Consider the following 23,092-nt stretch of genomic DNA (forward strand, 5'->3'; position numbering starts at 1 on the left):
TCGGAAGTGAGCAAGCTATGCTCTCAAGAAAGGTCAGCATAGGGCGCCATGCGAATGTGAAGTTGTGTGGGACCTCTCAAAACACCCTAATTGATGTTTTCTTTCAGCGTCGCATTGAGCACTCGTCCTTGAATGCTGCATCTACATAATACCCCGCAAGCCACCACCGGGACGAGTGGCGGGGGGTGTTAGGTCACCACCCGTAAAAGGGAATAAAAGCACATACAAAACCAACAAATTCATGCGAATCTACACCCACCCATAGAGGCGTATGTATTCATGCGAAAACCTTTTTAACTCACGCGCATACAAATATATACACTGTCAACTGATGTACACATTCGCATGCACATAAGAATCTAGTAAAAATATATCCTCCAATAACGTACAAATTTGCATTCATGCTGGAGGAAGACTTAATTCAAAACGGGGGTTATAATTCCTTAAGCTTCCCGAGAGCCGATGTTTGTCGAATGCTATTTGCCTCATTTTCTTCTTCTTAACTTCTACTCTCCTTCAAGCTGTCCAGCAATACTGTTCTCCCCCTCTTAACCAACGTTCTCGTATCCTTCACGTCATTCTACCTCCCACTACCTCTGAATATTGCTCCCACCTACCCGTCTCTTACTTTTCCGAATATTCCATAACAGCTCGCTGTCTTCGCCTGCCGTTTTTAAAACTTCTGCGTCTGTCTTCTGCTATTCAGTCCAACTTATTCGTATTCTTCTCCTCATCCACTTCTCGAAAGCCTCCTTTAATTATGGTATATTGTGAAATTGTATCCAGTTTCAAAAGTTCACCAGATATATTCGTCTATGAATAGTATGTTTCCTTCATTCCAAAGAAACTGCGGGAGATGCCGCAACAGTAACTTTTAACGGAATCATCCGCTAATGTGCATTTCAATGCAACAAATTCAGAGTGTAAAAATCATTCGCCTTGACTGGGACTCGAACCCACTCAGAAAAAAATTTCAGAGTTTAAGAGGACGCCTCGGTAGCTTAAGTGGCTAAAGCACTCGACCGGATATTGAGGGATCTGGGTTCAAATCCCAGTCAAGGCGAATGATTTTTACACTCTGAAATTGTTGCATTGTTGCCTTCATTATTGTTCTGATAATCTGTGAGAAATAAGCACCGCGCAAATATTAAGAAATGCGATAATATTGATAAAAGTAACAGGCTGATGTGAAATCCAGCGAAATTGATTCCAGAATCAATGGCCCAAAAAATCTGTCTCAAGATGATTCTCAGGGCTCATTTTGAAACAGAACTAAATCTCATTTGGTCTTGGTTACCTAGAATTGTTCTTCTTTCAAAATGGCTATTAATAGTCTTAGAAAAATAAGAGCAGGTCTTAAAAATTATGTGAACACGGCGTAGAGGAAATGAATAGGCAGGGCAATATGAGAAAAGTTATTAACGAGTAGTTAGTTCTTGAAAGAAATAAACGAAGATGCCTAGTTCAGTAGGGAAAGGAGTGAAGGGCACGTGTGTAGATTTACATACTGCATTTGCATCTCCATAGTACACCTTTCCAATCTTTCATGCTAATTTTTGCATGTACTATAACAGGAAGGGAACTTTCTGGAGTATTTCTTCAAAACTATTAATTATATCGCTTAAGTCATTATTTCGAGGCCTGATAACCTTCATGGTGGCACATCATCTTTCATACCTGTAGATAAGATAACATGTGAGACAGTATGAAAGCCAATTCTGAAATATACCTAACGTAATTTTATGCGTTTGCCTCCAGAGGATCAATTATTACATCATTAAAAGTCAGTAGTGAAAATGTTTACTCATAGCGATTGGATGAGACAATAAATCGGTTACTTGATCTGAGAGGACAAGTGCGTAAGTTTTCCCGTGTTTGGTAGCGTAGGTGGCTGTTTCCAGCACCAAGGATTTTCTAAATGATGTCAGATTAGAATTTTCATTCCAACTTCGGTGCAAATATATGTCTACAACTTTTATAAATAAAATTATAGGCAAATGGACCCCATCCGCGTCATACTATGGGTCTGAGACATGCTTTTCAGGCACCATTTGTTGAAGTTAAGTAAAAAACACATTACATACCTCTTCACCGCACGGAATCAACTTATTAATATGTAATGAGTTGTCTCATTGAATGAAACAGATCCTAGGAACGAAGTGCGTCGAGTTTATTCTTAAGAGTGAGAATTTGGCCTACTAGGTGTGTTTTTTCGCATAGTTTGTTTTCGTCGAAGAAATGAATTTCATCAATTTAATCAATTGGATTTTCATAACGGAATAGGAATGAGAATTTAAAGTCCTGCAGAAACAGGTTATTATTTATTTTCTATCAATTTTCAGCATTCAGAAATGGGACTGACAACTGAGATCAGATTGAAAATTAGTGAATACTTCGAGGGTATAATGTAGGGATTAAGGCGTAGAGAACCCAAAATACGTCGTTATTAAGCTGTGATCCAAATTGTATGTTCTATGGAGGGCTGAAATTAGCACACCTTGTAGGAAGTAAATGATTCTTAGGATGACCGACGCCACTCCATTAAATTCCATAGAACATTTGTAAAAACTGAAAAAGTATAAATTATTACAAATTACATTAACCTCTACTGTTATATAACGAAATGGCAATGGGAGGGAAACACTGTGGCGTTTAGAAACTCACTAGTGGGAAAGCGTGCTGGACACGTCCGATCGATCACACAATTACTAAATAGGATGATGGATGTACTCATTAAATTTAATGCTTGTGCTCCTCGATGTGTCCTTTTAGGAATTTAGCGCAAAAATTGGTTAAATTTTAAATTTTTCATCAAATCCATCGGCTATGAGTGTGACCGTTAAAACATCTTCGGACTCATTGGGGTCATAAGAACACCACATTCCATGGAGTTCCGAGCCCACAGTCTCACGGTCACCTCTTTCCGGTCGTATTAAAACTATTTATAAGAATTTCTCCTGACCATTGAAGAAAGATCAACTCGAAGAGCGCGGCGGCCGACTGGACCCATAGCATGGAATTCGTGGTTTCGTTCTCATACGAGTGGTAAAAAAAAGACAAGGGAGTGACGAAAAAATAGTTTCCCTTCTTGCTTACGCATTTAGGCGCATTGTTTAATGTGCGTGCGTGCGTGTGCTTGTGTGTGCGCGGTTGGAGAGGGTGCTTCGAGTGAAGAGAAAGAAAGGAGGGATGAAGGAAGGGGCGGATGGGCGCTCGCTTTGAGCGGGAATTGGAAATTAGGAGCCCCAGTGACCAGGCGGATAGATAGGTGGGGAGTTGGGGGGGTCTGGGGATTGAGGGCCCGACAAATGACAGCTGCTCGATAAGGAGCGAGTGGTGGGTCGCATAGCTGCGGGCCGCACTCGTCAGAGGGGGCCAGCGGGGAGGAAGGGGGGGGGGGTCGCTGGACGCGAAGCGGACCGCTTCAGATAAGGTAATGGAGGCTGGGTCGTTGGCGGAAGGAGGCGAGGGAGAGACCACCGGCCCTCGCAGCAGCGGTCGTGTTGCGTCGCCGAGGGTGAGTTCCGAAGTGGGAGGGGAAGAAAAATGGACGGGCATAAATATGTGGGCGGACAGAGATGGATTTAAGAGGGGTGGGTTGTCGTGGGACGGGGGAAGCCTTTGAAGAATAGACGGGGGAGGGTGTGGGGGTGAATGTGGAAGAGGGAGGCAGGCGGTGGGGAAGCATCGGAATACGGATTGGATTGGGCAGTCACCGAATACGTGGCGTGGGAAGGGGTGGAAAGTCCAAATGATGGATACGAGGAGGCAAATTTACGAGTTTTAGTTTTCCAAATGCGTCGCACTAATGGCCGCCTTGTACGCCTATCTGGGTGTTTATTTTTTTCCTCCGTCTTTTTTTATCTCCCACACACGCACACATTCACTCACATACGCACGCACCCTCCACGCCCCTCTTTTTCTCTTCTCGGGTTCGTGGGGGAGGGGGGGAGTTGTTTAATTTCGGAGGTGAGGCTCGTCATCTCGATACGAACGTGGGCCTGCATTTTTTCTCCCTTTCCATAATTTTCATCCGATTTCTGAACTCTCCCCACTCCACTCGTCTTCCAGATTCTCATGCAACGGCCACAAATTCTCTAGAACCGTGGCATCTCATGTGACAAGAGATTTTATTTCTTTTTAAAGTTGTAGCCAACCCAGCCTCCTTGATGTTCCCGTGGGCAAAATGTTGCCAAAAATATTTCTCCGACGAAATATGTCCGTTAGTACATTTTTGAAAATCATTTTAAAATGCTTTTTTGTAGTCAACAAGCGATTTAATTTCATCCCATTATCATTTTGTTGATGTGGCGGTGCCTGCATGTTTTTGTAATGTGAATAAAAATTAGTTATTCCAGTCTATATATATATATATATATATATATATATATATATATATATATATATATACACACACAAAAGGTGGGTATATATATATATATATATATATATATATATATATATATATATATATATATGTGTGTGTGTGTGTGTGTGTGTGTATATACACATATATATGTGCATATTTTTAATTTAAATATAATAATACAATAAAAAATACACATATTTATATTTTAATATAATAACGCTTTTTAATACCGCTTTTTACTGGATCGAAGGAGGCTAATTTTAATTTAAAACGGCAACAAACATCTATTAGGTTATATGATAATGACTGCGGAATTCGAATATTCCAATTCAAGTTTATTTTAATTTTATAATGTAAGTCGAAAATGTTTAAAGTTAATACGTATCCATATTGTATCAAAGTTGGTCGCGGTAAACCAGGGGTAGAGCGTTGGACTACTGATCGGAGGGGCCGAGTAATATTCCCGGGTAAGGCACTCTAGGCACCAGTAGCTCCACCCAAGCTATGTGATTTTTCGGGTACCAGATCTTCCTGGGAAACCATAACCGGCACAGGGAAAGAAACAGGCTACCTTTCCCTGCTGTGTGAATTTCACACGCCGTCGGGCTTAGTACTGGGTGAACTCTACCATCACCTACCAAACTGACCTTCGGGTTGATTACTGTTTTATGGTATGTATATGTATACATATATATATATATATATATATATATATATATATATATGTATATATATATATTATTATATATATATTATATATTATTATATATATTATATATATTATTATATATATTATATATATATATACCGTATATACATATCCCTCTACCTTATATAAGGTAGAATATAAGGTAGAGTAATAGGAACACATAAAAATTACACTGAAGCCTGCGGGGGCTTATACAAACACTAGCCCCGTTACTTCGGCCAGAAGATGGTATTGGCGTCATATGTATGTTTGTGCATATGTTTGTGTATATATATATATATATATATATACACATATATATATGTATATATATACATATATATATATACATATATATATGTATATATATACATATATATATATTTATATATATGTATATACACATTTATTAAGACTTTTATGCTCGGAAACACAGAGAGGACACTCACATATGTAGTTTTGACATATATGGGTGCCCTTTCTTTGTGTTTTTATGTTTAAATGTCTTCATCAATGTTTTCATATGGTTGTGCGTCGCCGAAGAGGTTTCTACCTCTGTTTCCAAGAGATACACACGTGACATTTATTTTTCACTCAACATACTTCATTCAAGCAAAGTGGCTTCTTTCCTAATCATTAATATCCCTGATTCTTGCGAGCAATAACTCAAGTGTTTCTAGCTGGTCATTTGATCAACATTCACATATAACAACAAAATTTATCATTTCTCTGAATGCATTATTATTTATAAAGGTTATGTATTTACTAAGGTTAGCGTAGGTCATGGAATTATAGAATAATATTGCGTTGGGGTCTGTGAAAATGGCAAGTCATTCAATAAATACACCATTGGATGGCCAAGTATTATTGATGAAAAACGGTTACCGAAAGCTGACTGTGCCATCGTCTTCAGGGTGAAGTGAAGACTTCTCTCAGAAGACGATGGCAGAGTCAGCCTTCGAAACGTCGGTGTACTGCAACCTGACCCGGTGGGAAACCCGAGAGAACTTCTTGAATACCATACGCCGGGAAAACCTGAGATCCTTCACGAGTAGAATTCTTTTTGTTTCTTTACCTACGGACACATATAAAAACAGATAAGAGACAAAATATTTTTACATACAATAACACTTCCACATCACATACAAAATGCCGTCCACATCACATATCGTCCCTAGGAGTCTTACGTTTAATTAAATATTGACATATTTATTAATAAATTTTAAATAACTGTAGAAGATACCGTGAAAGAAGATTTAGAGGACTCACTAACTGGTTTATACCTAAATGGGAGAATTTCAAAGTGAACAAATCATTTGGCTAGATCGGGACCCAAACCTGGATCTAGGTCTAGTTAAACGATTTTTTCCACTTGAATTTTATTCATGTGAATTTAATAATATTAACATTTTTGAAGGAGTTAAATATTTTCAATCACTCACTTTGTTAGTTTTACTCAATGAAAAATAACATGACCCACTGTGCACCCTAGTATATTACTTCCAGTTGCTTGAGCAATCGCATTTTTGTACACGAAGCAAACCTTCTGACTCTTTCGAATTTTCGGAATCCCGTCCTCTCCTCTATTTATACTACTCATACAATTAGCTATTTGTCCATGAAATTCCACTAACTTCCCTCCATATTTTTTTTACCGTCTTCTCCTTTCATATAATTCCGGAGGGTTGAGAATTCCTTCAGGTTCATCCATACGACCTTTCAACCCGTCTCTTTTAATCCTAGCTCTTTTATCCGGGGATTCGGGGGTCTCCCGACCCCCCCCCCCTCCCTTCCCCCGGATCCACTCCCTTCTTCACCTTTCCTTACCCGCTCGCTTCCTTACACCCGCCCCTGCGACGCAAGCGTGCGTGCGTGTGTGTGCGTGTATCCCTATCCGTCCCTTTCCATCCATTAACCTTTCGAACCTCAATCCCCCGCACACCTCTTCCTCCTTCTCCGACTCCGCTACCCTTCCGCCGGGAGGGAGGGAGGCGCGGAGGAAGTGGGTGGAGGATTCTTTTCAGAAAGACGTTGCCATGGGACCGATTCTTCCTTCCTTCCTCCTTACTTCCTCTCTTAGCCGCTACTCAATTGTTGCGGACCTCCTCCTCCACCCATTCCACCCCCTTTCCCCATGCCCTCCCTCCCTCCCTCTTTCCCTCTCCATCCCCCTCACCCTTCTCTCCTTTAAAGGGAACCGAAGCAGACAGCAGTCGGGTGCGCAATCACCGAACCTCGGGATTAGATACCTGTGGGAAATCATTCACTGCTTTCAATCTGTGGCGTCACCGGTGTCTTTTTTGCCATTTGGCACCGGTGCCATTCCCATGCGGGGTGATAACTGTGCTGTTTTTTTTAGCGCAAGGGGCGACCATTATAATTTTTTTGCCTCATGGTTGTAATCTCAAAAAAATACCTAATATTTTTTTTGAAATCTTTTGCATATATATGTTTTGCCTGGGGAGACAAGAGAATTTTTTCGTAGTCTGTGTCCATCTAAAAATAACCGTAACCGGCAGATTACCTATAATATAATAATGGCATTGAAATTTCTACAATTTACGTTGATACAATTTTTTTATCTTCCGGAGTTAAATGTACCTTAATAGCTTTGTGACAACGAGCAGTTTGATATCAAGTTCTCGCGTAGGACTGTACTTGTGAATTTGAAGCATATCCATTTGATAGTATACTAGGCGTTTTTTAAGCTATAAATCTCAGTGGACAATGAAATATTGTATGAAGAGAAATTGCGATAGAAAGATTCCGAATTTTTCTTTTTTACCACTTGGCAATATGTTTAGTTGATTCATTTAAAGATGCTATAAGTTTATTTTATATGCATTTCAAATTATATTGATTTAATTCCATTATTTCGTCAGCTGCAAGGTGAAACATCTTCAGTTCACCTTCGGTAAAGATGGAGGCACGTGTAATACGCGACGAACATTACGATGCGTTGAAATTTTGCTTTCGTTTGAGAAAAGCATCGGAAGAGGCCTATTTAATTACAGAATGCTTGTAGAGAGCCTGTTATCCATTATAGCACACCCAGATGATTGCTCCAAATGTCTAAAAAGGATAGACAATCAGTTTGAAAGGAAGGTGAACCAATAACTCCAGCCATTTCTCTTTTGCAAGCATTCATACATACTTCTGCGACGCACAATAAAGAGACAAGATTCTCGGAAAATGTTGACAGCATTACCATTAGTATTGAACGCTTCCAAAAAAAGTGTAAGTGCTTGGAGATATAGTAGTGACATCATTTTTAAATATTCACTGATTGATAAATTAGCATATTTTATTGGCAAATAATATTGTAAATGGAGTATACTTTAGGTCACTAAAAATTTGCCCAAGTTGATATCAGTCTCAGAAGGCCAGATTTCAAAGCACATGATTGGATGCTGAACCGCGACCACGCATCGTGAATTTCATTGCTGAATATTTCTCAAATGTCATAATGAATTGTGTTCTTCATCTCCTTAATAGTCTATCGTCATGTTACTGTTTAACATTGTGAAAAGAGCCTTAGTGAAAAATAGCTGCTTATGATCAGAAGCAGGAATAGGCATGTTTTGCAACTTGCGGCGGCAGGCGCTTACTACTACTAGTACTGAAGTCCAATGAAGGAAATTGAACGACATATACGATATTATACATATATAAGTAATAAATAATAAAAAACAAAAAATAAGTAATGAATAATATATTATAAATTATATATGTGTTTATATATTTGTATATGTATATATATATATATATATGTGTATATATATATATATATATATATATATATATATATATATATATATATATGTATATATATATATATATACAAATATATAAACATATATAATTTATATAATAATAAGCGTACATATATAATAAGCGTACTGGTTGATATATATGTATCAACCAGTACGCTTATAATATGAAATAGCACTCAATTTTTTCGAAGTAAATCATGGAAATAAATAATTTATCATTAATCTTCATTAATCTTAATCGAACAACTCCTGGAAAATAGGCCTATAAATGGATTCAAAATTGCAAAAGAAGAAAACATTTAGTATGTAATTTAGATTGATTTCCCATTCTTGATTTTTGTCGACGAAGATTCCGATAGCTATCAATAATCATCGCTCCAGAATTTTGTAATTTTCTTTACACATCCCCTTTAACTTTTAATGCCAAATTCAGTTATATAATATAAGGGCAGTATTAAAATATTTCGTTCATTTTTTTTCAATTTATTGTGCATAATACCGTAATAACCGTATGGAAATTTTTCGAAATTGGAAAATGACATCAATTTGGATTATTTTAAATAAATCTTGCGAGGCATTTGGCCCGCAATGAGCGGTGATGTGCATTACGGATTCGTATCAATCCGCTAGCCGTTCATCAACGGAACGTTATGCATAAGCGTAATCCATAAAATGCTTAGGTATTAGAAAAACGCAAAATACAATTTCGACCTAGCCTTTAAGCAAAGCGTAGCGGTATTTTCTGAATGGTGACCTTCCTCCCCTCATGCATTCAAACCGAGAATCTGAGATGCCTCACTCTTTTAGATCTTCAATCGGGCAATTTTTGGCAAACCGTCGTCCTGTTTTCGTGTCTCAATTTCTTCAGTCTCTCCCCCGTCATTTCCTCCTTACTACCGAAATTGACCGCCTTATGTTCCGACTCTAAAGTGTGTACCGTGTGGTTCCCAATATTTAAGACAAGGCAGACGACGGATAAAGGGTTTCCTCGACCGCGCGCTTTTATTCCTGCGATTTGGCCCGAGCCAAGTACATAATTTGTCCTTATCATTCCACCCCTTGCCTCCTTCCCTCCCCCCACCCCCTCTTGCTCTCTTCCACCCCTCCTCTTCCGACGTCTCTCTTGGCTGCCACTTCCGATCCGCACTCTTTTGTCCTTCTCCTCCGTCTCCCTGCCCCTCCCACTCTCCCCTCCAGAAAATACGCGCCCTTTCCCTCCCCCTAGCGCTGCCCCCCCCCCTCCCGCTGCTCTTTCCGAGCCATTTGCGCCGCATCATTTCCTGCTCTTTGACTGACTCTCTCTTCCTCCGAAGGACTGCCTCAGGAAGGGGAGGACTCTGCTCAGGAGGAAGAAGGGATGGAGAGGGTCGCCGAGGGGAGGAAGGTTAAGAAGTTTCATCCCTTGGTATTCCGCGAAAAGAGAAGCCACCACGCACAGCGGCAGTGCTGTCTTTACACGAGCAGAATACTTTTTTAAGATAAAATTTATCAAACTCACCTCTAGGGTCGTCACTCTCAGAAGGTGCCGCCTTTCGTGTTTTACACTTTTTTTTTCATTTCAATACTCCCGGTCAAGTGCTACTGTTCTATTTTCGGTTTCCCCGCTATATGCACCATGCAGGTGTTCTTTGTTAATTATAATCATTCTTCGGAAAATCACTTTTAAAATCGGTGTAATATCAACATTACCTTCTGAAGACTTTTTCCATTTTCTGAGCGTATTAACTTCAGCCAACAACATACCATCAGCGAATAGCTTTTATCCCCCAAGTTAACCTAATAGCATACTCGTCCTAAAACCTCTTATGGGTGGTGTTTTCGTTCTTCCTCTTTCTTTTTCCACAATAACTTTTTTCCAAATTTCGATCACATGAAAGTACTTTCTTTATTTGCGCCTGCAGAACTTTGTCTCCAAATATCTATTTCCATTTTTATACAAGAGTGATCCAAAATATTCAAGTCTCCAATTTATTAGAAATAGAAAAATATTAAAATTCAATAATTGATGCATTATTTTAAGGCCTAAAAAATTCCTATAATTTTTCAAATTATTGCCATTACGGTCCATACATTTTGTCGGCACTGGGGCAATATTATTATACACAAGACATACCAACTCCCCGCCATGTCGTTGAGGAAGCGTTGCACCGCATCTTTAACATCGTCATAGTCACTGAATCACCTTTCGGAAGAATGTATGCTCAACTTAGACGTTGTGAACACCAGATTGATACAGGCGAAGGAGCAAGATAGCGTTGGCCAGCACAAATTTAGATGGTGACATAAAAAAGGACTCACACGTATTCCGAGATTATAGGTGGAAAAACCACCTCCTGCGGTGAGAAAGAACTGAGGAGAAGAAGAAACGAAATGAGAGGTGGATGAAAGACCTAATATTAATTACAGGCAATTAAAGGTTCTTGAGAGTAATGTGCTGTCTTGCTCTAGTGTCTTTGGTAAAGTATCGGAGAGTGGAAGAGATGTTAAAATGGCGGCTCTGCACTCATACGCATTTATCTACACACAGAAACATTAAGAAAGGACACTCATATATATATTTCTTTGTTCCTGTATTTAGATTAATGTTTCAATCAAAGTTTTATATATATATATATATATATATATATATATATATGTATTTCTATATATTATTATTATTATTAGGTAATCTACCGGTTAAGGTAGGTTTTTGGATGGACACAGCTCCTAAATAAATATTTTGTGACTCCTAGCAAAACACAACATCCTACTCTACATCAGGTCCCTCTTCATCTGTGAGTACCTTCCTCCCTTCATCCCGTCCAACATCCCTATTCTGTTCCTCAGAGTTTTTACGAGTCTTTCCTTAATATCCTTACTCAACGTCCCCGTCATCAACTCCCTCCTTCTTGTGGAAGCCTCTTTGCCTAGCGCAATTCTTCTCCTTACGTCCCTACTACTTTGACCGTGTTGGTCCAAAACACTTCCGAGATACGTAAACTGTTCTAAGCGCGAGGAGCCAAAGATTATAAAATATTACTTTTTTCAGTCACGCATCATCTATAATCCTAATTATTTTCGCACATATTAGCAAAAATGAATGTATATCATTAACCAACCGCTGTGGGTAGATACGAATATAACTCTTGAAGTGATCGGAAACATTCCACACATCGACATTTGTTGACCTTGCCCCCCTTTGGGTCTAAAATTTGATCTCATTCCGAAAGTAAATGAGCATCAACAGCAAAAAATACATTACGGGCAATGCATGATATATAAATCTTATCATAAAATCATTAAATTTTTAATATTACTGCAATTTCTTCATTGTGCTCTCACATTCCAATTTACCACTGATTGCAAAACAAAGAAAGAAGAGTTTTAAATGAAAGAATCAATCAAATCTCATAATTTCGATTGCCATTACAATGAATGACATCAACTAAACGGAATCACCGGTTTAATTTCATATCCTAAATAATCCGCATTAATGATGCCATTATTTTATGCCATTACTCATAAGAAGGTCAATAGATTATATTAATTGTATACCATTATGCCAGTTTAATGGAGCAGCATGACCTTCCATCCCCGTTTAATTATCCTCTGTATGGACATGATTGGGGTAATAATATTTTCGTGAACGTTGAGTGAAATATGCGCAATTCAAATTAATTGGAGAATTAATGAGCTTAGGCATTGAACTAATTTTTGTGAACTGCTCTCGTTCTTTGGATGCGGCAACTGAAACATGAATTTCGAATTCGTTTAGTAAGTATTCGGAATAGTATCACTTCCTCTTGAGTAACTATATATAACCAAGAGTTATCACAACAGTGGAAGCCCTTATTTTGCAGGATAGTTTTCTAAAATGCGAATAAGATAATGAACAACATGATTAGGGATGAGCTGATTATGAAAGCTTTGCCCTGCGCAATGTATTTATTTTGTTCTATAATTTAATTCCTCTCTTTATACCCCTAAAGCTTTGATCCCAAACACTTCCGGTCAGGAAATCTGTTCCACCTGCTCTAGTTAATGAAATTCGATTTTAATGTCAAATGCCTTTTACCTTTTCGACAATTTCATAATATTTCATATAATTACATTGATCTTCATCCCATGCCTATCGCACTGATTCTAATGCGTTCGTCACTGATTGGAGTCTCTTGACTGATTGGCTAACTAAATTTCGATCATCCGCAAACTTAATTAATTTTATGAATTCGCCACCTACTTTCATTCACGCCACCAGGTCATCCCACGCCCCTTTTACTATTTTTACCACGTATACGTTGAATAGCACGGGTGCTAATGGACACCCCTATCCTACCCCTCTTCCGAACACAATCAGACTCTCCACCCGCTACTAACACCTGATCAGTCCGAGGGATGAGAATTTTGCGGATAGATCGCCTACCCCTACAAACCAACGAATACTTCTATCTTCTATAATATATTAATTCATTCCACCCAATCCAACGCCTTCTCAAGTCTACAAAGTAAGCATAATTGTAATACATTCTGAATGTCGTTAGTTCCTCCCTGTTAGTGACCTCATTACTGCTATGACATCACGTATACCCCTTCCCTTTCTGAACCCCTAACTTATCTTACCCTACATAATCATTCGTTCTCCACTTCATTCTCTTATCGGTGATCTTTATGCCACTAAAGCAATGAGTGAGATCAAACTTTTGTTTTATAATAATTATATTTGGCTGCATTTACCTTTTAAAGGATGAGGTTCAACATTAATCGAACGAATTATTCCTGCCAAACTAATTCATCCAAAAAATCCTTTCTCATTTTTCTAAACACTAAAATATTTTTGGGGTAATATAATGTATCCCTGTACCCTTATTTGATGTAATTTCCCTTAAAGCTCTTTCTATTCAGAAATATTTCAAGACGTAAGCTGGCTTCATCGACGTAATTTTTTCTTATTATATAAGTACTCAATCTAATTAGTATTCTCTCCATGCCTCCACAATATTTGTATTGACTAGGTTACTAATTTAACTGAATTATATTTCCTCCCTTGCACTGTTTTTCCCATCTCACATTCTGAGAGAGCCTCCACCTTCCTCTATAGTGCATCAACTTCCACTCTTCCTTAGTAAACTTTCCATGTCCTCGCATTGCTTCTTTTGATACCCTTCTTTCATCCCTCTGTTTCCCACCTCAGTCTGGCGTTCAAATCCTTTTACTTATTACTATTTTCATCCTACTTAATTATATTTTCAAATTTTTCCAGTGCCTTCTCTCGTCTAATTTCTTAATCATCTCGTTGGCAATTATTTTTTTCCTTGTCCTTTTCCTATTTACTACTCCTATAGTTTCGTTTGGAGCTATCCATATCCCTTTTTGGTTAAGTTCCCATTTTTATTTTGTTGCTCCCATCTTTATTTCCTCACTCATGATTTTTTTTACAGCCCTCTGATACTCTCTTCTTGTCGTTCCAGTTCACGTTTCAACGTTGTATTTTCCCAAATGCCCTAATGTCATTGTCTAGAATTTGAATTTAAACTCCAAAAGTAATATATATATATGATCTGATTTCGCATCTGCTTCAAGTTAACTGTCATCACCCTGTTCTTCAATATTTTCCCAACCATAACATAGTTTAAGTGATATCCTTCTGGATTCTTGGGCATTATGTCTACGCATATGGTTGTTTTAAAGAAAGCGTTCGTGAGGGTTAAACCCTGTGTAATGCAATTTACATTGCATCCTCTCTGTAGCACTTCCTCATTCCTTAACCGTTGTTCTCTACCTTAATGCCATTTAGCAATGGCATTTGGCACTTTGCAATTAGAATTAAACATGAAAAAGTACCTGGTGAAGAATTTTGTGGAAAAAAGTAATTCCTTCCCGAAAGCCTACTGCATCGGAAACACCCCAAATGGAATTTGCAGAATCGGTTAAATACTTATGCGTTACCCACACTCACGACATCTCCTGGACGGTACTTATGCGGAGAATATGAGGACAAGCTGACGAAAAATCAAGATTTATTGGAACAGTACTGCGGAACTGCGATGAAAAGGTCAAAGAGAAATCTTATCTTTCGCTGGCTAGGCCTCATTTAGAATATGCTGCAAGCATATGGGATCCTTATGAAGTTGAATTGATTGCCGAATTGGATCACGTACAGCGTAGAGGACCTGGATTTGTAAAACGTTGCTTTGACAAACTTAATAGCGTATCCAAAATATTAGAGGAGCTAGACTAAGAATCACTCACGGAGCGAAGGTTAAATTACAGATTAAATCTCTTGCATAAGTAGGAGGGATGTCTCTTCAGTAGTGAAATTGTAAGTGTATTATTACCCCTATCGTACTACGGTAGGAGAGATAATGCTAATAAAATTAGAGAGATTAAGAAAAGAATAGATAGATTTAAGATGTCATTTTTCCACGAACGATAGGGGATCATAATAACCTTGTTCGACTGCAGTAGGGGTATGTTCGAGTAAAATTATTTTGGTATGTATTCACCCCCTGCCACACACCCTGGCGGTGGCTTGCAGGGTGTATATATAAATAAATAAATGCTATTACTTCTCACAATTTCGAGGTTCAATCCTACATCACTAGCAAATGTTTCCTTCCTGGAAAACCCGCAATCAATTCCACAAATTTGTCGTATATTCTGTCAACTTCTTCCTTCCTATGATTGCTTGGTGGCCTGTAGACCGGAACAACAGCCAAATTCCTTGGTTCAGCTTATACAATTCAACATTTTATACATATTAACCTAAATTTTCAACTTCGCACAGATTCAGTCGATTAGGCAAGGAAAAGAGCGTAATTTGAAAAATGAAAGAGGGGAAAAATGATTAAAGGAGAATTTATTTTGAGGAAATTCAGCGAGGAAGTGGTACAAGAGAACGGCTCGTCGCGAGAAATCAAAAGGAAGATGGAAACATGGATTTAGGGTGCTTTACTTGGCAATGTAATATTGAAGAGTAATAGAGGTAGGGGAGAGAGAGCTTTGGGCATGTAAGGCAGGGGTGAAGGAGAAGAGGCATGTTGGGTGGAATATATGGGTGGGAGATAATTTGAAGAAGGGCTTCTTCTTCTTATTGGAATAGTCTCAGTAATGAGTCTTGCAATGATTTTCCGGTTTGTCAAGCGAAAATCTGCCTGCATCGGTGGAACACCATAGATAAACACATCTGCATTGTAAATAGTTAATCCTGTTTTTTTAATTTATTTCGTTCGTATTTCGAGTGTCTAGAACGGACTAGAATTTTTTTAATCGTCAAAAGTGCAGATCGCCGGGACATCTCATAGCCACACCAAATGACCAAGCATTTCCACCTTCGTGCAGACTTTAAGTTGGGGTAATCACTAAAATTCAGTTAAACGAAATTTCGAGATCACCAGTCAGCAGATTGACAAGTACAAGTAGTTATATTGGCAATGCATCAACTTCCATGTAGCCTCTCGTACCTTCGACTAAGCAAAAATAATTATTTTTGCACTCGGAATGCCAAAACAGATTCATATACATATTCGTTCTTACGAGCTTCTTCGCAATCCTCATTCCATTGCAGAGTGGAGGAATAAGATGTTTTGGAACAATGGGATTTCATCAAATATCAAAATTTTGCCCTTAATAACGTAAATACATGGAGCTCTGCTCAGTAGTAAACAAGTAAAACACCAAGAATATTCAAGTATTCCATCGCTCTCCGAAGGAATATCAGTATCTCGTGGGAAATAACAAGGCATCTTAAGCCTCCCGGAACACAAAAAACGGAGTCATCTCCGTGGATTCACGATTTGGCGCATTCGTTGTGAAGGTGGGGGGCGGGAGTCGGTCGTCCGCGAGTCATTTCATGAATAGGACCGCGATAAAGTCTTGCGCTCGCCCGATATCTCGTCTCTATCTTCTGCCGGACCGAATGCGGGGAGCTCTGCGGCGCAGGGAATCCCGTGTGTTCGAATCATGTCCCGGGCGAGAGGGTTGGGCTCGTAAATCCGATCGTGGAATTCGATGAGGAGGGGGGGAGGGAGGGGGGATGGTGGTTGTGGACCACGAGGAATGGAGCGGGTCTCGCGGGTAACTCGGCGGGGGAGGATTGGGCACTCGGCGGCGACGAACAGTTGAAGATCGAGAGCGAACATACTCGTGCGAGGACGAATTTCGGCCGAGGTTGTTTTTACCCCAAAGGTTTACGAAAATTAATGGCAGATGCCGACCCACCATCCCATCAGAGAGAGGTAAATGAGATATTCGGAGAGGGGGTGGGGGTTAGGAGAGTCAGGCTTCGAAGTGGCACACGAGGAGGGGAGAGAGAGGCAGGGGGTGCGGGAGGGGGGGGGTGGACCGGGGGAGAGGGATGATGAAGAAGCGGTGGATTTCTTCTCCGTTGACTCTTGGGAAGGAGGACTGTGTCTTTTATTTATGCCTCCACCCCATGCACTTTTTCATTTGTTTCCCCTCATATCTCCATTCATTCCCCCATTTTCTCAATACGATTCTATCTCTGCCCCCAACCCACCCTCCTCGGCCCGAGTCATATTCTCTTCTCCGGAGTTTATCTTTTGTGGAAAAATAACTCCCTCACGCACTCGCTTCTTTCAGATGGAAGGGGTGCGAGAGGGGGACCGAAAGAGTCGCCTTCTTTCCTCTTCCCTTCAGTTCCGGGAGAATCCGGGTTATCTCCCTCCTCATATTTTTTGCCGTCATTTGTGGTCTCTCTCTCTCTCTCTCTCTCTTTCTCTCCATGGGAGGCGCCCGGCTGCCCCGGGTTGTTTTCCCCCGATGGCTCTCTCCCGCCCCCTCTCCTAATTCCCTCCCTCTCTCGAGGAATAGTTTAATAGAGCGGTTTTATTTACCGCCCACGCCCCACCTCACTCCCCCACCCAATCCCCATGGGACTCGTAGTTGGGGAAACGGAGAAGGGGTTGGTGGACGTTTCCTGCTGCGCGTATTAGCGTTGAGAATGATCCAGAGATACCCCTCCCCCCCCCACTCCAATCCCATATTGCCACTGGTTTTTTGCACCGATTTGACGGAAATACCGTTTCCTTCTATCTGTCCCGCACTCCACCCCCACCCAATACGGACGATGTAGCGGAATTAATTCCTTGGAAAGGCCGCAAAAAACTTTATTAATTCCGGGAAGATCGGCTGGCGGAATAGGAAAAAGCAGAGGGATGAAAGACGGCCCGTCGTAAAAGTCCTCAGAGGTATATCATTCTATGAGTCCAAGTGCCCTTCGCCTGCATACCCAAGAGTTAAAGAATATCTTTTGTTTTTAAAGCCCAATAAAGACTTAACGATCATAGGAGAGATCTCTGCTTTGACGGTCTTTCCAGAATGGTTGGTATTTTACTCGTAAATACGATTATTTCAGAGACACATTTCCTTTTTTATTTGCCTTGAGTGAAATTAGGGGAGGAATCTACGATACTGAAACCCACGGGTAAAAAGAGGTTGATTTTTAACTCAAGGATTTCATTAAATAAACTCAGGAAAATAATTTATCACATAAAAACTCGTTGGCATAAATTATGAGCCCATTTAATTATTACTTAAGACGATATACAGCGTCAACGCATTTCTTCACCGTGGAGAAAATTTTAAAGCAATTATGCATAAGGTTATTTATCTACTTCGATGACTTCCTTTGTATTTGCTTTCCTTAAATAATAATTTTGTGTCCTTCTCAATAGGGAGACCATATCACACGAGTGTATGTTCAGCTAAGGCGGAGTGAGTTTTCTTTTTCAATTGGACGTTCTTGGCCTTCGGGCTGGAGGTCATGGGTTTGTTAAACTCCACATATGATTTCCCGCTGCTGAAAAAATGTTTACGTTATTTGTAACATGCAATGAAGTACTTATGAGACGTTAGCTCCTCAAAAGCTAAATTCAATTTTCGGAGACGGTGTCACATCAAGTAATCAATGCCTGGTAATCATTACGCCGATGCAAAAAGTCGTAAGATGGCGATGCAACTGGCATAACGTCCCTAATGAAATCGGCGAGTCTTTCTTCTGATGCTTTTCAATAAGACTCACGAATAAAAATTCCCGTATTGTCTTTCGCAGGTGCTACATATTTTACAAGATGGAATCAGCACCAGACCCGTTGTAAATGAAAAAATGAAAAAAATGAAATCTTGATAAGTGCTGCTGTGGACGGCAGTCCGAGAAAACGTCCAAATATGGATTGGTGTCTATTTCTATATACTTCGTGGCCAAATTTACCGTCTTATCTCTAATTATACTGGTAAAACAGTAGGCAAACATATTTCTCGTTCTTCTTCGTGAATTTGATTGCAAGACATTGTTTATTTAACAACTCTTTGTGTATGTCCTGTGCATTTGCGTATCTTAATTACTACTCCCCATTCCTTACACCAATTCGAGATTATGTGTAAGTCTCTAGAGAGTAACCCCGTAATCTGCTGGGGTCCTTATTTCACTATATAACACCGTGTCGTCTGCAAATAATCTAAGGTCGCTACTAGCACGTGAGCTTTAGTTATCAATGTATATAAACAATTGTATAGCAGCCCCACGCTATACTGTTTATATAAATTGCACCTATTATGATTCACTGGAGTACGCCCAAAGTTACATCCACCGTCGTTGAGCAAAACTCAGCAATTACAACTATTTTCTTGCGATATGACAAGAAATCTCAAATCCAATGTATCAGGTTCTCATTTATACGATATCGTTCAGTTTATGTAAAAATGTATTGTGCGGGACTGTATCGAAGGAAATTATGCATCAACTCGTTTGTTGTTTTCTCCCGTATATCGTGAATAAAAAGACCCAACCGTGTTTTGCAAGATCTGCTCTTCCTAAATCCGTGCTGGTTGAGACTTAGTATCTCTCTGCTATCGAGAAATTTCATATCTTTACTGACAATAATATGTTCTAACTTTCAGCATGAAATCGATTTTAAAGATATGAGCGGCTAATGGTTGGCTTCTCTCTATCGCCGCCTGTATACAGGGTTCGTCCGGAAAATAAGTGTACTGATTTTTTCCCGCCGCTCCAGGCACGCCCAGCACCACTCTGATGGGCTGCGATTGGAGGGGGGTATGTTGGCAAGCGACGCTGAAAAAGGCAGTCGGCTCTGAGCTGTGGTGTAGTGAGGAGCTCTGTTAACGCGAACCTCCACGCTCGACCCACGTCACGGAACGCGATGCCGAAGTTTTTGGAGCAGCGTTATTCCATCAAATTTGCGGTAAAGCTTGGGAAATCATCTACCAAAACTGTCGGTATGATTAACCAGGCTTACGGGGAGTCAGCCATGTCCAGAAACATGATCTTTCGGTGGCACAAGATGTTCGTGGAGGGCAGAGAAGAGGTCGATGACGAACCACGGCCTGGACGCCCATCAACGACACTCACCGACGAAAATGTGCGAAAAGTTCGCGATGTACTGAACTCTGATCGTCGTCTTATTGTTCGGATGATAGCAGAGCAGTGTAATGTGCCAAAAACAATAGTGCACGAGATTATTAGGGAGCAATTACAGATGCGAAAAATTTGTGCAAAGTTGGTGCCGAAAGTGCTCAGTGATGATCAAAGACTCAATCGTTTGGAAATCGCAACACAACTTGCGGATCACTGCAAAAATGGACTTGGCACCACCGGACTTCTTTCTGTTCCCGAAGATAAAGAGGAGTTTGAAAGGAACGCGATACGGGACTTTGGACGCCGTCAAAGAGGCCGTGACGACGTGTCTTCGAGAGGTTCCCAATGATGCCTTCGCGGGAGCGTTCCAGGAATGGGAACGCCGCTGGAACAAGTGCATCGACTCACAAGGGTCCTATTTTGAGGAATATTAGCTTAAGATATGTGAAAGTGTAATAAATTTTTTTTCCCGAGCTCAGTACACTTATTTTCCGGACGAACCCTGTAGATGGAAGTTAAATGGGCTAGCTTCCAGGCGCGAGGTACTGAGCCTTCTTCTATTGACTTGAGAAAAATCCTGTCTAAAAACGGGGCAATATCTTCAGCTAATTCCTTTAATAATCTAGCAGGCATTTCTATCGCATCTTGTGGTTTGTGATCTCTAATACTAGGAGTTGATTACCTATTCCTATCTTGTGCAGTGCTCTTTTGGCCTTATGTGTTCCCGTGAGATTGTGGAAGCTCCTTGGTGCGTTTTGTATCTTTATTGTTGACACTGGAAATGCTTCTGTTTAAAATGTTTGCCATTCTGTCTGTGATAAGGTCGCCGTTTTCCGTCTTCAAAGAAAGTTCAGTTGAAAATTTAATCTTTTATTTCCCTAACGTTAGACCAGAATGACTTTGGATTTTCCTCAAGATATTCCTGCAGTATTTTAGTTTATAAGGAGTACGTATAGGGCTTTGCGCATGACGTTTTTTATTTAGCCACTTCATTCTTTTAGTTTTTCTCTGGATGTATTCATATACATCCAAAGTAAAACTTCTTCGGATCATATGCCTCACAACTCACTACTTTTAAACTCCCTTTAAAAATCTGATTGCAGCTTTCTTTGCTTTCTGAAAGCCGCTCTGGCCTCTCCGTTGTACCACCTAGGTTCCTTAATGTCACATGTAAGCTTAAATGGAATGTACGTCTAACTCCTTCGCGTATTTGTTTTTTTAACATTTCCAATTGCTCTTTTCTTTGTGTACTTTCATGAATTCAGTTTTTCTTCCGACAAAAATGGCTCTACGGTCGCTGATGCCGTCCATTATGTTTTTGGTAATAGCGAGCTTAGAAGTCGCGAAGATATCAAGCATGGGGTAGCTCCATGTTTGTGATTTAACAATTTGTTCAACAGTTTTGGGAGTTACCAAAGGAGTTATCAGAAGGCGTATGCACAGTGTCATGCTCCTGCGGCAGATCTTACATCGCGGAAACATGAAGATTATTCACAACAAAGATTAAAGAACATCGCAGGGCGACGGAAAAGAAACAATTTTACTTATCAGCCATCGCCGAGAGAGTGCTTGGAGTTAGTCGGGACACGTCTTCGAGGGAGCGAAAGTAATAGCGAAGGACCAGCGCTCTATATATCCTCCGTCAAATCCGCGAGTCACTTGAAATCCTAAGAGAACCTCGAAACATCAACAGGGACGATGGATATCCATTAAACAGTGCGTGGAAAAAGACTATACAATGAGAGCGCGGTACGTGACTACAAGCCCTATATAGTATAAGGTGGAAAATAAATCTTCGAATAACACGTTCGACCTGAAGACACAGGCAGGATGGCCGGGCTGAAACCGAAAGACAACCAACGCGGATGAAGAACCCAGAAGATGCAGGGACAAGCAATAACTTAAATGCCCGGTGGCCAAACGCACTCTGTTTCCTCCCTCACGATCTCCTTATGGCTTGTAGGGTAAGATTGATCTACAAATGCCACATACTTACATTCATTCCTCATGCTTTTATCCATACAGTAATAAGCAGCTACAGTCGTATGCTATAGTACGAACTTCTGTTGTATTCCATTCTATGTGAAAATCTGGTCACTCAAATTCCTCTTCAACCATGCATGTTGTGCAATTATCATACAAATCTTTTGAAGAATTCAGTTTCTACTCTTTCACTCTTTATTCTTCAAATATCGTCTCATATTCCAGTGTAATTCGAGTATCTCTTGTAATAGCGAAAATGTTACGCTATATGTTTGAAAATATAAAAGGGAAACCCAGGAGTAAGGAGCGAATGGTGATTTTATGGCTAACCCAGCCACTGAGAATAGTTTCACAGTTGATTGAGAAATAAATCAAGAAAAAAAGGGATCCAGAAACAATGCTTTTGATCAATGCAGCTAATGATTTCATTTGCGACAATTAGCAGTAATCGTCACAAATCCTAGATTATACCATTGGCATTTATGCCGTCTAATGTATCGTTATTAAAAATGCGCATTTCAAGCTATAGATAAATATTGTTTTAGATAGAGCATTTGAATGAAATATGAGTTTTTCCAATAACACATTCCAGTTTTTAATTCCATCCCAGCCGCTTTATGAGAGAAATATCAGATACGATTTCGCCAGTATTTTATAAAATTATCATTTGTCTTTTTAATTTGTGTCATACTTTAACTAGTAATATGGTTGGTATACTTGTATTGTTTACTGTGCAGCTACGTATTTCTGAATACATCTAAGAATGTGTCTCATTGCTGTCCTTTTCTTGTCAATCATTTATTTCTAGTGCATTTTTTTTATTATGCATAGATTAAAAACGCGTTCTTCTGTATTCTTCTTCCTTTGATGCCTCAATAATTCAGAACTCCATTCACGCTGTACAAATA

The sequence above is a fragment of the Hetaerina americana genome, unplaced genomic scaffold, assembly GCF_022747635.1.
Source record: "Hetaerina americana unplaced genomic scaffold, ioHetAmer1.1.p SCAF_22, whole genome shotgun sequence".
Taxonomy (NCBI): Eukaryota; Metazoa; Arthropoda; class Insecta; order Odonata; family Calopterygidae; genus Hetaerina; species Hetaerina americana.